Raw genomic sequence first — 15,895 nt, forward strand, 5'->3', positions numbered from 1 at the left:
GCACAACTCAGTGAAGCTATGAGCCATGCCATGCAAAGCCACCCAAAAAGAATGGATCATAGTAGAGAGTTCTGACATATCATAGTCCACTGGAGGAGAAAATGGCAACCCACTCCAAAATTCTTACCTGGAGAAACCTATGGACTGTATGAAAAGGCAAAAAGATATGACCCTGGAAGAAGTACCCTCCAGGTCAGAAGGTGTCCAATATGCTATTGGGGAAGAGTAGAGGGCAATTGCTAATAGATCCGGTAAGAATGAAGTGGCTGGGCCAAACTGGAAATGATGCTCAGTTATGGATGTGTCTGGTGGTGAAAGAACAATGCTACAGAGCAATATCACATAGGAACCTGGGATGTTAGGTCCATGAGTCAAGGCAAATAGGACATGGTAAAACAGGAGATGGCAAGATTGAACATGGACATCTTAAGAAGAAGTGTACAAAAATGGACAGGAAAGGGAGAATTTAATTCAGATGACCATTATGTCCACTACTGTGGGCAAGAATCCCTCAGTAAAAAATGGAGTAGCCTTCAGAGTCAACCAAAGAGTCAAAATGCAGTAAATGGGTGCAATCTCAGAACAACAGAATGATCTCAATTCATTTCCAAACAAAATCATTTAATATCACAGCAATCCAAGTCTGTGCTTCAACCACTGCTGCCAGAGTAGCTGAAACTGACTATCTCTATGAAGACCCACAATACCTTTTAGAACTAACACCAAAAAAATAAAAATAAAAAGATGTCCTTTTCACCATAGGAGATTGCAATGCAAAAGTAAAAATCCAAAAGATACCTGAGAAAACAGGCAAATTTGGCCTTGAAGAACAAAATGAAGCAAGGCAAAAGCTAACAGTTTTGTCAAAAGAACACACTTTTCATAGCAAACACCCATTTTAAACAACCCAAGAGATGTCTCTACACATGGACATCAGAAGACAGTCAATACTGAAAACAGACTGAGTGGCTTTTTGCAGCCACAGATAGAGAAGCTCTATATATGTAGTAAAAACAAGACCTGGATCTGACTGTGACTCAAATCCTGGCTTCTTATTGAAAACTTCAGGCTTAAATTGAATAAAGTAGTTAAAACCATTAAGCCATTAAGGTATGACCTAATCAAATCCCTTATGATTATACTGTGGAGGTGACAAAAAGATTAAAGGGATTAGATTTTGCAGGCAGAGTGCCTGAAGAACTATGGACAAATGTTCATAACATTGAACAGGAGGTGGTGACCAAAGTTGTCTCAAAGGAAAAGAAATACAAGAAGGTGAAGTGGTTATCTGAGGAGACTTTACAAATAGTTGAGAAAAGAAGAAAAGCAAAAGGCAAAGGAGAAAGGAAAAGATACACACAACTGAATACAGTTTCAGAGAAGAGCAAGAAGAGATAAGAAGGCCATCTTAAATGAACAATGCAAAGAGATAGATGAAAACAGTTGAATGGAAAAGACAGAGATCTCTTCAAGAAAACTGGAGGTATCAAGGAGATATTTGATGGAAGGATCAGCGTGATAAAGGACAGAAACAGGAGAGATTAAGAAGCAGTAGCAAGAATACACAGAAGAACTATACAAGAAAGGTCTTAATGACCCAGATAACCATGATGGTGGTCTCACTCACTCTGAGCTGGATACCCTGAAGTATGAAGTCAAGTGGGCCTTAGGAAGCATTACTACAAACAAAACTAGTGGAGGTGATGGAATTCTAGTAAGTTATTTAAAATCCTAAAAGATGATGCAGTCAAAGCGCTGCACTCACTTTGTCAACAAGTTTGGAAATCTTAGCAGTGGCCACAGGATGGGAAAAGGTCAGTTTTCACTCCAATTCCAAAGAAAGGCAATGCCAAAAAAAGTTCCAACTACTTTGCTCATTTCACATGCTAGCAAAGTTATACTCAAAATCCTTTAAAGCAAGTTTTCAGAAGTATGTGAACTGAGAACTTCCAGATGTGCAAGTTGGGTTTCAAAGAGGTAGAGGAATCAGAGATAAAATTGCTAATATTTGTTGAATAATGGATAAAGCCAGGAAGTTTCACTGATTCTCCTTCATTGATTATGCTGAAGCGTTTGTGTGGATCATAACAAACTGGAAAATTCCAAAAGAAATGGGAGTACCAAACCACCTTACATGTCTCCTGAGAAACCTGTATGTGAGTCAAGAAGCAACAGTTAGAACCAGACATGGAAAAATGGACTGATTCAAAATTGTGAAAGGAGTATGATAAGGCTTTTACTGTCACCCTGTTTATTTAATTTATATGCAAAGTACATCACGCAAAATTCTGGGCTTCTGAATCACAACCTGGAATCATCATTACTGCCAGAAATATCAACAACCTCAAATATGCAGATGATACCACTCTAATGGCAGAAAGTGAAGAGAAACTAAAGAGCCTCTTGATGAGGGTGAAAAAGGAGGGTGAAAAAGCTGCCTAAAACTCGAAAAAACTAAGAATATGGCATCTGGCCTCATCATATTATGGCAAAGAGAAGGGGAAAAAGTGGAAGCAGTGACAGACTTTTATTTTCTTGGGCTCCAAAATCACTGTGGATGGTGACTGAAGCCATGATATCAAAAGACACCTGATGCTTGGAAGAAAAGGTATGACAAACTTAGACAGTATATTAAAAACAGAGACATCACTTTGCCGACAATGTCAAGATAGTCAAAGCTATGATTTTTCCAGTAGTCATGTATGAATACTAGAGTTGGACCATAAAAAAGACTGAGTGCCAAAAAACTGATGCTTTCAAATTGTGCTGGAGAAGACTCTTAAAAGTCTCTTGGACTGCAAGGATATAAAACAAATCTATTCTTAAGAAAATCAACCTTGAATATTCATTGCACAGACTCTTGCTAAAGCTGAAATTCCAATAATTTGGTGACCTTATGTGAAGAGTCAGTTCATTGGAAAAGACACTGATGATGGTAAAGACTGAAGAAAAAAGAAGAAAGGGGTAGCAGAGGATAAGATGGTTCGATAGTATCACTCACTCAGTGGACATGTATCTGAGAAACCTCTGGGAGATAGTGGAAGACAGAGGAGCCTGGCATGGTACACAGTGCATGGGATTGCAAAGAGTTGGATATGACTTAGCAAATGAACAATAACAACCTGAGTCTATAAATCTGCATATATATACTTTCACTTTATCACTTTTCTATGCCACTATTCAAAGTGAACCAGCATATTTTCTCTAGCTAGCAACTGGGAGGATGGGGAATGAGGATTTTCTGCTTAAAGTTTATTTGGTACACATTTTTAGTATTGCAAGATGAAAAATACTGTGGCGATGGATTCTGGTAATAGTTGTACAACAATGTGAATGTGCTTAATGCCTATAGGCTGTATGTTTAAAATTGATCAAGATACTTTATTTTATGTCCTGTTTATTTCACCACAATTGAAAAGAAACCAGAAAGAGAATGAGTTTAGACATATTGACTGGGGTATCCCATAGCTTGTCCCCACTCACAAAGTTCTACAGTACTTGGCTCTGAAAAGAAACTGTTGTAAGCTCAAATGAATCTGAGTTATGTAGATATTATCTCCATTTCTTAAACTTACTCAGAATTTTAAACACTATTTTTCTTTCAGGGAGAGAAAACAATTATATTCAAGTGAAAATAAAGTAAAAACAAAACAGTCAGAAGGTTCAGAAATGCCTGTCAGAAAATATGTCTTGGATTTTACTTAGGATTTTTGAGTATAGACTTGCTAGTAAAAAGGTATTTCAGCAAAAATATGAAAAAAGCACTCACAAGGCAGTGAAAATATCAAGTACAAAAGTACTACAGTGGGAACTTTTGAGCACATTGCAGAATCTGCAAGGACACACTAGCTGGAAGGAAAATGGGCCAGAGGGAGTGTTTTGTTGTTGTTGTTGTTGAGTTGTTCAGTCATGAACAACTCTTTGCAACCCCTTGCACTGCAACATGTCAGGCTTCCCTGTCCTTCACCATCTCCCAGAAGTTGCTCAAACTCATATCCATTGAGTTATTGATGCCATCCAACCATCTCAACCTCTGTCGTCCCCTTCTTCTCCTGCCTTCAATCTTTCCCAGCATCAGGATCTTCTCCAATGAGCTGGCTCTTCACCTCCAGTGGCCAACATTTTGGAGCTTCAGTTTCAGCATCAGTCCTTACAATGACTATTCAGGGTTGATTTTCTTTAGGATTGACTGGTTTGATCTCCTTGCAGTCCAAAGGATTCTCAAGTCTTCTGCAACACCACAGTTTGAAAACATCAAATTTTTTGGCACTCAGCCTTCTTTATGGTCCAACTGTCACATCTATACATGAATACTGGAAAATCCATAGCTTTGACTAGACAGACCATTGTTGGAAAAGTAAAATCTCTGCTTTATAACACAGTCTAGGTTTGTCATAGCTTTTCTTCCAAGGAGCAAGCATCTTTTAATTTCATGGCTGCAGTCACCACCCACAGTGATTTTGGAGCCCAAGAATATAAGGTCTCTCATTGTTTCCATTATTTCCCCATCTATTTATCATGAAGTGATATAACTGGATGCTATGATATGCAATTTTTGAATGTTGAGTTACAAGCCAGCTTTTTCACTCTCCTCTTTCACCTTCATCAAGAGACTCTTTAGTTCCTCTTTGCTTTCTGCCACACAAGGGTGCTGTCATCTGCATATCTGAGGTTATTGATATTTCTCTGGTAAATTTTGATTCCAGTTTGTGCTTCATCCAGCCCAGCATTTTGCAGGATGTACTCTGCATATAAGTTAAATAAGCAGGGTGACAATATACAGTTCTGAGTTCACCTACTGTTGAAGCCTAGCTTGGAGAAGATTTCAAGCATGACCTTGCTAGCAAGTGAAATGAGAGCAATTGTGCAGTGTTAAAACATTCTTTGTCATTGTCTTTCTTTGGGATTGAAATAAAAATTGACCTTTTCCTGTCCTGTGGTCACTGCTGAGTAGTGTGAGGCAATGTCAGAGCAGGAGGGTGGCCAGAATGCATAGTGTTTTCTAGGCCACTGTAAAGGCTTTGTTGAGTGAGATGGGAAACAGTTGAAAGGTATTGAACAGAGAAATAATGTGATCTGTTTCATGTTTAAAAGAATCACTTCTTAAATGAACAGGTTGGAGATATACTCTAAGGCACAAAAATCTGGAAGGAAAATATTTAAATATTTCAGATGAAAGATGAAGATAGTTTTGACAAAGGTATAAACCGTGACAGAAAGAAGAAAATATTGGGTTGTGCATATTGATGATAAAATAGACAGAACCTGCTATTAGACCTGAATGTAGGATATGAGCCAAAAAGAGAAATCAAAAGTAATGCCAAGAGTGGCCTGGGCAGCTAAAAGATCAAATTCAACTTCAGATATGTTGTTTGTGATGACTATTACACATATGTATGATGTTAAATAAGAAGCTAATAAACATATATATGGTTCAAACAGATAATCAAAAAGAGATTTGGAAGACATAGAAATGTGGTTGCCATATAGTTGTTAGACTCAATGATAGTACCAGCTGATTGCAGAAAAAGAAAAGCCATTAGAATCTTGTGCCCTGGGACTCTCCAACATACAGACCTCATGAAAAGGAGAAGCAACAGGCATGAAAGAAACAGAATGTGGCTGAACTTAAACAACAGGGTGAAATAAAGGTTCTAATAAGAAAAGATCTTTCATTCAAAATACTCTGATGGGTCAACTGGAGACTTCCCCAATGGCTCAAGTGGTAAAGAATCTGCCTGCCAATGCAGGAGATGAAGGTTTGATCTCTGAGTTGGGAAGATCCTCAGGAGGAAGCAGCAACCCACTCCAGTATTCTTGCCAGGAAAATCTCATGGACAGAGGAGCCTGGGGGTGGGGGGATACAGTCCATAGTGTCACAAAGAGTCAGACACCAGCATGCACCAGTAGGATGGGCCAGCTATCAGGAGAACTGGGACCTTCTCAATGGGTAGAGCTACATTGAGGTCATTAGAGACCTTGGTAAGAGGTGCTTCAGTGCAGTGGTGGTGGCATAAACCTAGCTGGAGTGGGCTTCAAAGAGAATTGTGAGAAAAGTTGGAAATGACAAGGATCAATAATACATTTTTTGCATTAAAATATAAATAGATAGGAGTCAAAATAGCAGAATATGGAGTATGGAATTCACTTCTTCTCACAAGTACTTCAAGAATACAACCACAAAAGAGACAGATCTCACAGAGCACCTGCTAAACTGTAGCAGAAGACCTTGGACACCTAGTACGACAAGAAAAATCTCCATGCAACTGGGTAGGATGAAAGAAAGAAAAAAGGAAATGGCAAGGGACCAGCATGGCTTGTGGGGAACTGAAGTGAAGAGAGCTGCCTCAGAAAAGCCCACTCACAGCAGGGGAATCAGCTGGAACAAGAAGGAATATTCAAGGAATTACAGGGGGAACACAACAACCAGTCTGTGGAAGGCAGGAAAAAGGAAGGACTGAACACACGGTCTGTGCAGTAGCCCATTGCACACCAGGTTGAGTTGTGTATCTGTAGGTGAATAGAAGGATGGGTCCTGGAAAGTGGAGTTTGGACAATGGACCCAGGGAGATGACAGCTGCTGGCTGTGAACAGACAGCTTGAAGAGACAGGAGAAACAGCTCCCCAACTTGGAAAGTTTGTGGGAAAACTCCAGAACACTATCTCTATAGTGTTCTGTAGAACACTATAGCCACCATTCTTGAAGTGGTATGCAAGGGACAGGGCCACCATTGAACCCCCCCTTCCCCCGCCTCTGACCTCTACCTCTGCAGGCATTGGGAGGGGCTCCCACCAGAGCAAGTGTGTTACAAAGTTCTGCTAGTCTTTGACCCACCGCAGGCAATTCACACACACCCCAGTTGTGGCTGCCTTAGTGAATAAGTGCCCCCGATCAGCTACTGTTTTTATCCCCCTCTCATGTGGGCAGAGAACAGTCTCCTGAGGGTGGCTTACATGCAGAGATGAGGCCAAAACCAAAGATGAGCCCCAGGGGCTGTGCAACTAAGGCAGTAAAACAAAACCTCTCTGTGAAGCTTCACAAGCCATGGATTAAATCCCTGTGATCTGCTTTACAAACCCTGCATCTGTGGAATGTGTGAAAGGGCAATGAGTGCTTCCACAACTGAGAACAGTCTAGCTTTAGCACTGGTGGGCTTTGGGGGCAATTACAAACAGGAATTGGCCAGATCAGGATCTGAGCTGCCTTCACAGTGAGTAGAGAGACCTATTTAAAAATACTGAAAGGCCTCTGGGGTAGGTAGTTGTTGACTTTGGCTCACTATGGGGACAAGGGCACTGACAGCAGAAGTATCAAGAAAATATTACTATTACTATTATTATTATTTTGTTTTTTTTTCTATTGCTATTTTTATTATTTTTATTTATTTTTCCTTTATTTTTAAGGAATGTTAATGTATTTTTAATTTTTCAATTTTGTCTTGTTTTATATTTTTCTTGGTTTTTTTTTGTTTGTTTGTTTTATTTTTTTGAGAATTTTTAAAATCTTCTTGTGTGTTTGTTTTTGTTTTCTGTATTTTTTTTTAGTTTGCTTTATGTTTTGCTTTTTTAGTTTTTATTTTTGCTTATATATATTTTTTGTTTGTTTGGGGGTTCTTTTATTTGTTTGTTTTCTTGTTTTTTTATTCCTTTCTGTTTGTTTGTTTTGGTTTAATCATTCGTCTTGGATTTTGTTTGTTTCTTAGCTTTTGTTTCCCTTTCTTCTTTTTGGCCATGACACAGGTTTTCAGGGTCTTGGATCCATGCCCAGCAGTCAGACCTGAGCCTCTGGTATAAGAGTGCCAAAGTCCGTATGCTGGACTGCCTGAGAATACATAGCCCCAGGGAGCAATAATCAACATGAACTCTCCCTGAGGTCACCATCTTGACACAAAAATCTGGCTTGACCCAACTGCCTGCATTCCAGTGCTGAACGCCTCATATTAAAGAACAAGCGATACTGGAACACAGCCCACCCCATCAGAAGACAGGTTGCCTAAAGTGGTAGTAAGCTCACAGACACACCCCAATACATCACCTGACATGGCCTTTCCCACTTAAGGGAAAAGACTCAGCTCCACCCACCAGAGTGGAGGCAAAATCCCTCCCTCCAGGAAACCTTGGATAAGGAGATGGCAACCCACTCCAGTATTCTTGCCTGGGGACTCCCAAGGACAGAGGAGCCTGGCGGGCTACAGTCCACGGGGTCACAGTTGGACATGACTGAGTGACTAACACACACAAACAAACAGGAAGCTTACGCAAGTTAATGTACCAATCTCACCCAGCGGAGGACAGACATCAGAAGCAAGAGTAACTACAACCCTGTAGCCTGTGTTTCCCTGGTTTCCTAACCACAAACACAGTAAGTAAGACAAAATAAGACAACAGAGAAATATCTTGCAGATGAAAGAACAAGGTAAAAAAGCCACAACACCAAATACATAAAGAGAATATAGATAATCTACATGAGAAAGAATTGAAAGTAATGATAATAAAGACGATCCAAGATCTCAGAAAAAGAATGGAAGCGTGGATCAAGAAGATACAAGAAAAGTTTAACAAGGACCTAGAAGAACTAAAGAATAAACAAACAGTGATGAATAACACAATAACTAAAATGAAAAATAGACTAGAGAGAATCCATAGCAGAATAACTGAGGCAGAAGAGCAGATAAGTGAGCTGGAAGATAGGATGGTGGAATTAACTGCTGCAGAGCAGAATAAAGAAATAAAAATGAGAAGAAAAGAGTACATTCTCAGAGACCTCTGGGACAATAATAAACTGGCCAACATTTAATTTCTATGTAGAGCACATCATGCGAAATGCCAGACTGGATGAAGCACAAGCTGGAATCAAGATTTCCAGGAGAAATATCAATAACCTCAAATACACAGATGGCAGAAAGCAAAGAAGAACTAAAGAGCATCCTGAAGAAAGTGAGAGGAGAGTGAAAAAGTTGGCTTAAAGCTCAACATTCGGAAAACTAAGATCATGGCATCTGGTCCCATTACTTCATGGCAAATAGATGGAGAAACAATGGAAACAGTGAGAGATTTTATACTTTGGGGCTCCAGACTCACTGCAGATGGTGACTGCAGCCATGAAATTAAAGACGCTTACTCCTTAGAAGAAAAGTTATGACTAACCTAGACAGCATATTAAAAAGCAGAAACATTACTTTGCCAGCAAAGGTCCATCTAGTCAAAGCTATGGTTTTTCCAGTGGTCGTGTATGGATGTGAGAGTTGGACTATAAGGAAAGCTGAGTGCTGAAGAATTGATGCTTTTGAACTGTGGTGTTGAAGAAGACTCTTGAAAGTCCCTTGGACTGCAAGGAGATCCAACCAGTCCATCCTAAAGGAAATCAGTCCTGAGTGTTCATTGGAAGGGCTGATGCTGAAGCTGAAACTCCAATACTTTGGCCACCTGATGAGAAGAGCTGACTCATTTGAAAAGACCCTGATGCTGGGAAAGATTGAGGGCAGGAGAAGGGGACGACAAAAGATGAGATGGTTGGATGCATCACCGACTCAGTGGACATAAGTTTGAGTAAAATCTGGAAGCTGGTGATGGACAAGGAGGCCTGGCATGCTGCAGTCCATAGGGTCACAAAGAGTCCCTATGACTGAGTGACTGAACTGAGTTGAACTGAGTCATTCATATTAAATATGAGAGTATATAGATGACTTCCTTTACAAAAGATCCCACAAATAATAATTTAACACATTCAGTACAATTCAACTTATAATTTTGTTCAATAAAAATGAATATTTTAGGAGATAAATTTTAATATGTGTGATAGAGGTGCGTTTCATACTGAAAGAATAAAATATAAAATGACCAATTAATAAAAACAAATCCAATAGGATTTGAAAAAAGTAAACAGACTGTTAAATATCTAACCAAATCAATGAAAGTTAAATCAAGTTAAATTATTTTATTCATTCAGAGAGTCTTTGTGAATAAAGAGAAAGATTTTGCATATTAAATTTAAAAATGATATGTATAAATGTTATTGAGCTCAAGTTATTTCCCAATTGTCCCTTTGGTCTATTTGAAGCAAAATATAGCCATCACCTTTGCCACATGTTTTTAATTACTAGCAAAAGGAAACACTTTAAGAGCCTTTCAACTACCCTGGATACTCTCATCAGTCACTGACTGATCATCAGTGACTGAGTCACTGACAGAGTCATCAGTGACTCTCATCAGTCACTGACTTGGCTTGCCACTAGTAACCATGCCTACAAAGTAGCATGAAATATAAATGAAATATAGTTTATTTACAGTATGAATCAAGTAGATATAAATTGCAACGGACTGAGAATAAGATAACCAAGCTTTAATATAATTTGTAATAAGAAATAGGACAAGTTTAAAATTCAAAACATCTGGCTTTAAATCTAGATTTTGCACTTAGTAGTTTTGTGATCTTTTACCATGTTCTGTAAGAAATTTTTAAAGCATGTTTCTTTAACTATAAAATAGGGATAAAAATACCTTACATTGTGGTGTGTGTTTGTGTGCTCAGTCATGTCTGACTCTTTGTGACCCCACGGACTGTAGCCCACCAGGCTCCTCTGCCCATGAACTTTTCCAGGCAAGAAACTAAAGAGGGTTGCCACTTCCTTCTCCAGAGCATCTTCCCAACCCAGGGATCAAACCCACATCTCTTGCATTTCCTGCATTGGCAGACAGATTTTTTACCACTAACACCACCTGGGAAGTCCTTCGAGTATGGCAGCAAAAACTAAATAAGATAAAATGAGGGGTTAAGAACAGACCTGAATGTATTGAATGATGCCTACATGCTAGCCATTTGATAAGGTTCAGGTGGCTTAGATGGTAAAGCTTCTGCCTACAATGCAGGAGACCCAGGTTCAATCCCTGGGTTGGGAAGATCCCCTGGAGAAGGAAATGGCAACCTACACAAGTAGTCTTGCTTGGACAATCCCATGGATGGAGGAGCCTAGTGGGCTACAGTCCATGGGGTTGCAAAAAGTCAGACAGGACTAAACAACTTCACTTTCACTTTCAGCTTCCTGTGAGCTATAACTCTGAGTACTTAACAATACATTAATTATTGCACTCTACATATGGTAGAACATGTTTTAAGTTTTGTTCCAACTCTACAATGACATGGTCCTACTAATGTTAACAATTATTAGATAAATAAGCACATCTTCTAAAGTTCCCAAAGGCTATCATCCTTCTACTAGACATGAAATCCTATAAGAGCTTCCTTCTTCTCAATAACTCTATGAGGTAGTAGAGTGGTTCAGTTCAGTTCAGTTCAGTTGCTCAGTCGTGTCTGACTCTGTGCAACCCCATGGACTGCAGCACGCCAGGCCTCCCTGGCCATCACCAACTCCCGGAGTTTATCCAAACTCATGTCCATTGAGTCAGTGATGCCATCCAGCCATCTCATCCTCTGTTGTCCCCTTCTCCTCCTGCCCCCAATCCCTCCCAGCATCAGGGTCTTCTCAAATGAGTCAGTTCTTTGCATCAGGTGGCCAGAGTATTGGAGTTTCAGCTTCAGCATCAGTCTTTTCAATGAATATATAGAACTGATCTCCCTTAGGATGGACTGGTTGGATCTCCTTGTAGTCCAAGGGACTCTCAAGAGTCTTCTCCAACACCAGTTTAAAAGCATCAATTCTACTCTATGAAAAGTAGAGTGGTATTGTACCCATCTACTAATGAGGAAACTGAGGCAGAATATTAAGTGAACTTCGCATACTTAGAAACTGACTGGGTCAAAACTTGAACACATGTACTGTGACTATATATCACTTGCTGTTTCATGAATATTGGGTTATCTGACATGCATGAAAATACTCTTTACTATCTTTTACCATAAGAAAAATATGTGAATCTTATTTTACAAGATTTCCTAGAAATGTCTTATTAGTTAAATATATATATATATATATATATATATATATATATATATCCAAAGACCTTTTAGTTTCTTTGTTCTCCATTTATGCCTAGTAAAATGTTTTATAAAATGAATTAATTGTCTGCAGTAGCTAAATAGGGCAGCAGCTATTCTGATACAGACAGAGCAATCCACAGTTTGTCTCCATTCTATGAAAGCAAAATTGCATGGGCTATGAAGTGGTAAATGCTGCAGTAAAATGAGAAAGAAACTGACCAGAAAAAAAGTGTCAAAATTTCCTAGTAAAGCATCATTTTCAGAAGAACAATTTCAGGGGATATAGGAATTCCTATATAGTATATAAGAATATTTTATCAACTAAGTTGAATGTATTTCAGATAAATGAAATATTTAGCTTCTAATATTAAGTAGCTATTATGTCAATCATACCCAAAAGGGTGCTATATGAATGAATAATGGGGACAGTTGTATGTATAGAAAGAAAGGATAAGAGAAGCTAATAATGAAGAAATATTTGTGAAATAAATATAATTTAAATTAGCATAAGTAAAATTATGCAATTTTAATTTGATTCAGTGAAAAGACAGCTACAATTAAGCCTAATGTTGTGTTTGGTAGAAATGTTGTCTAAACAAGTGAGAAAAAATGTACTTATATGAAATGTTAAAATCACTAATATTTTAAAATACCAATGTGTCATTGAAACTATTTGGAAGAGTTTTAATGGAATTCAGAATGTCAGTTCTTATTGATATAACTCAAATTGTCCAGGGTCCAAGTTACTATTAGCTTGGCCTGGGCTATGATAAAGTGAAAATGAAAGTCACTCAGTCATGTCTGACTTTTTGAGAACCCATTTACTATACAGTTCACGGAATTCTCCAGGCCAGAACACTGGAGTGAGTTGCCATTCCCTTTTCCATGGGATCTTCCCAACCCAGGGATTGAACCCAGGTCTCCCACATTGCAGGTGGATTCTTTACCAGCTGAGCCACCAGGAAAGACCTGGGCTATGATAACAGTCTCCTGGTATCCAGCTTCCTTCTTCTGCAATCTATACTGCATTCAGTTATCTTTTCAAAATGCAAATACAATCACATAAACCCTTTCTAAAACCTTGCACTAGTTTCCAACTACTCTTAGGGAAACAGACAAAAATAAATCCTCAATATGGTCTATCAGACTCTGTAGCCTACCTCTTTCTATTTCCCTATTCTCATCTTGGGCTTCCCTGTTGGCTCAGCTGGTAAAGAACCCTTCTGCAATGTGGGAGACCTGGGTTCAATCCCTGGGTTGGGATGATCCCCTGAAGAAGGGAAATGGATACCCACTCTAGTATTCTGGCCTGAAGAACTCCATGGACTGTACAGTACATGGGGTCACAAAGAGTCAGACACAACTGAGCAACTTTCACTTTCACATTCTCATCCCAAACACACTCTGTCCATGCCCTAGCTGGACATGACTTCTTCAAATGTGTAAAATCTCATGTTCCCTCCCATTCCATACTCTTTTCCTAATCATTGCTCTTTGCTGGGTATCATGTTACATGACCTTCCCCAGCCACTTATACATAATCAACAATTCTCCATTTTCACATCTCACTAGAAATGTAATCTTCTCAGGAAACTTTTCCCTTAAGGTAATTCTTTTCTTCTTCTTGTTCCTGTTGTCATATTCTTATTAATTTATGTCCCTCTCCATTGAGTATGTATGTATATTAGTTTGTAACTATACATTTGTTTATGTTCATTTGATTAATGTCTGTCTCCTGTGTTTATATTAAATTTAAAGCTTTCTAATATCCTAAAATCTGTGACTGCTTATTTTTTGTTCACCATTATATCTTCATCTCTTGTGATAATACTGAACACATCACAGGCAGTCAGCAGATATTTATTTGACAACTGACAGAAAACTTTAACGAAAGTGATATAAAACATACAACTTGGATCTTTGAATTTTTAAATTGAATTTATATTCAGATAAAAAGTTCTCATATTCAGGTAACATGGTTAATAACCAGGTAAAGTTGTCTTTCTGTTCACTGTTCTATTGTTTTAGTCTAGGAAATGTATGAGATATTATTTTTAGTATCTCTTATAAACAGATGCTACTACCAGTCTGGACTCCCTGGACATAGAGAGTGGAGCTACATAGGTTGCTCTCATCATAGGAAAAGTAAATAAAAGGTTCAGTCTTGGCATTCATATCAGGAAATTCCTCTGGCCATTGACTCCAGTGCTCACTCCCACTGAAGAAACTGCTGATGCTAAACCAAATGTACCACTTACTTTCAATAGTCAACACTCAAAATTTAGAGTCCCAGTATCCCATTTTTTAGATTTCTCTTATTCCCCAAGTGGCTTTTAATGTTCTTGAGCCAATCTATCACCTTTTCTTTTCTCCCAACTCTGTCCTCCACAACAATTTTTTCCATCTTCTTCTGGGTCCCTTATATCAGTAAGTTTTCCCACTGTTTCCATTCATTAACTGAAGACTGTCTCTGTTCTCAAAATAATGTCTTTTTGCAGGACACTCAAATATATTTCAGACTTGTGCACTGATGCTAATTCAAGCAATAGCTACGGTGACTATGCACATAGGTCTTCCTTCAGTCTACTGGAGTTTAAATACAAATACTTGTGTTTAATCATTGGTTCATGATCACCTATGATCACCTAACTGATATCATCTGTGAACAGCTCTTCTCACAGTCCCAGAAACATAATACTAGCAATCAAACAGTATAGAAAATGCTATCATTCCAGACCATTGCCACCTCACCCTTTCTTTTATTAGTAAAAAACAAAAATAAAAAATAAACAATCCATTGAAGCTAATAAAATCTGAAATTATTCTGTGCCTTTGTACTTTGCTTTTAGCTACAGATGTTATAGTCATGACCCCATTCACAGAAATGTTGGTATCTATCTCAGTCTATCTTCTACCCTGAATATTCTTGAGTGATTTCAACATTCCATTGGTAGATGCATCCAATAATTTTGCTTGTCAAAAGTGTGTTCTGACTAGTATCTGTCTGGTTACAACTCCTGGAAGCAGTGTGACCTAGTGGCACCCAAACCGAGGTGGGCAGACAAAACTATTGCCCCCAGAGCCTTTGTTCCTATACTAAATATGGAGCATTTTCTTACTAAACACAGGTTGGCAGATTAAGTCATAGTCAGGACTGCAGGTAGCTTCCAGCCCCTCCCAAATGGAGAGTCTGTTTGGGAAAATGAGAGTAGCCTGGAGTGGCCTTTCCCCCTGATGCCCAGGAAAGGAGACTGAGTCATAGTCTTAGTCATTGTCAAGCATGTCTTTTGCTTCATCTGCACTCTTGGGAGCTGTGCAGTCCAGAGGAACTTAAGCTGAGAGGTGAAGAGGCAGGGTAATAACGACATTTTGCAGAGCAAAATCTTATGGCTCTATTCAACTAGGGAACTAAGGGAGCAAGTTGGCTTGAGTTCAGACAGCAAGCAAAGAGCTTTACCAGCTTTAGAATTGCTTTCCCTACTGAGCCTGGGCAAGAAATTTAATTTGAAGCCCCATTCAACATTCAGCATGCCCAACCAGTGAACCTAACCAGAGCACATGGAAGCTATGTAGCCCCTTCAGCAGCCCTACATACAGTGGCATTTGAGCAGAGAGCATCCCCTATCTGTACAGAAAAGCCAAAGATCTCACCTGACCAGGTAATTCAGTGAACACTCTGGCCTGATTCATGTCTCCAAACAATAAACTTTGCAGGCCTTGGGTCCTGTCCTACAGGAAAGCTACTTTATAGAGCCATTTAATACTGAATATAGTGATAAGTTTCAATTATCTAGCAAGCCTGACCAGAGAGTCCAGGCAAGGTGAAGTCTATCCTAGACTTAGATAAAGAACAAAGCCAGCAATCTTATTTAACCATTCTCGGCTTGTGACATGATAACCATTTCTATCCTCAGAGCTTGAACCATTGCTTCACTCCAAAACAGATCATAATAGCAA

Source organism: Dama dama, chromosome 5 (genome assembly GCF_033118175.1).
Source record: "Dama dama isolate Ldn47 chromosome 5, ASM3311817v1, whole genome shotgun sequence".
Taxonomy (NCBI): Eukaryota; Metazoa; Chordata; class Mammalia; order Artiodactyla; family Cervidae; genus Dama; species Dama dama.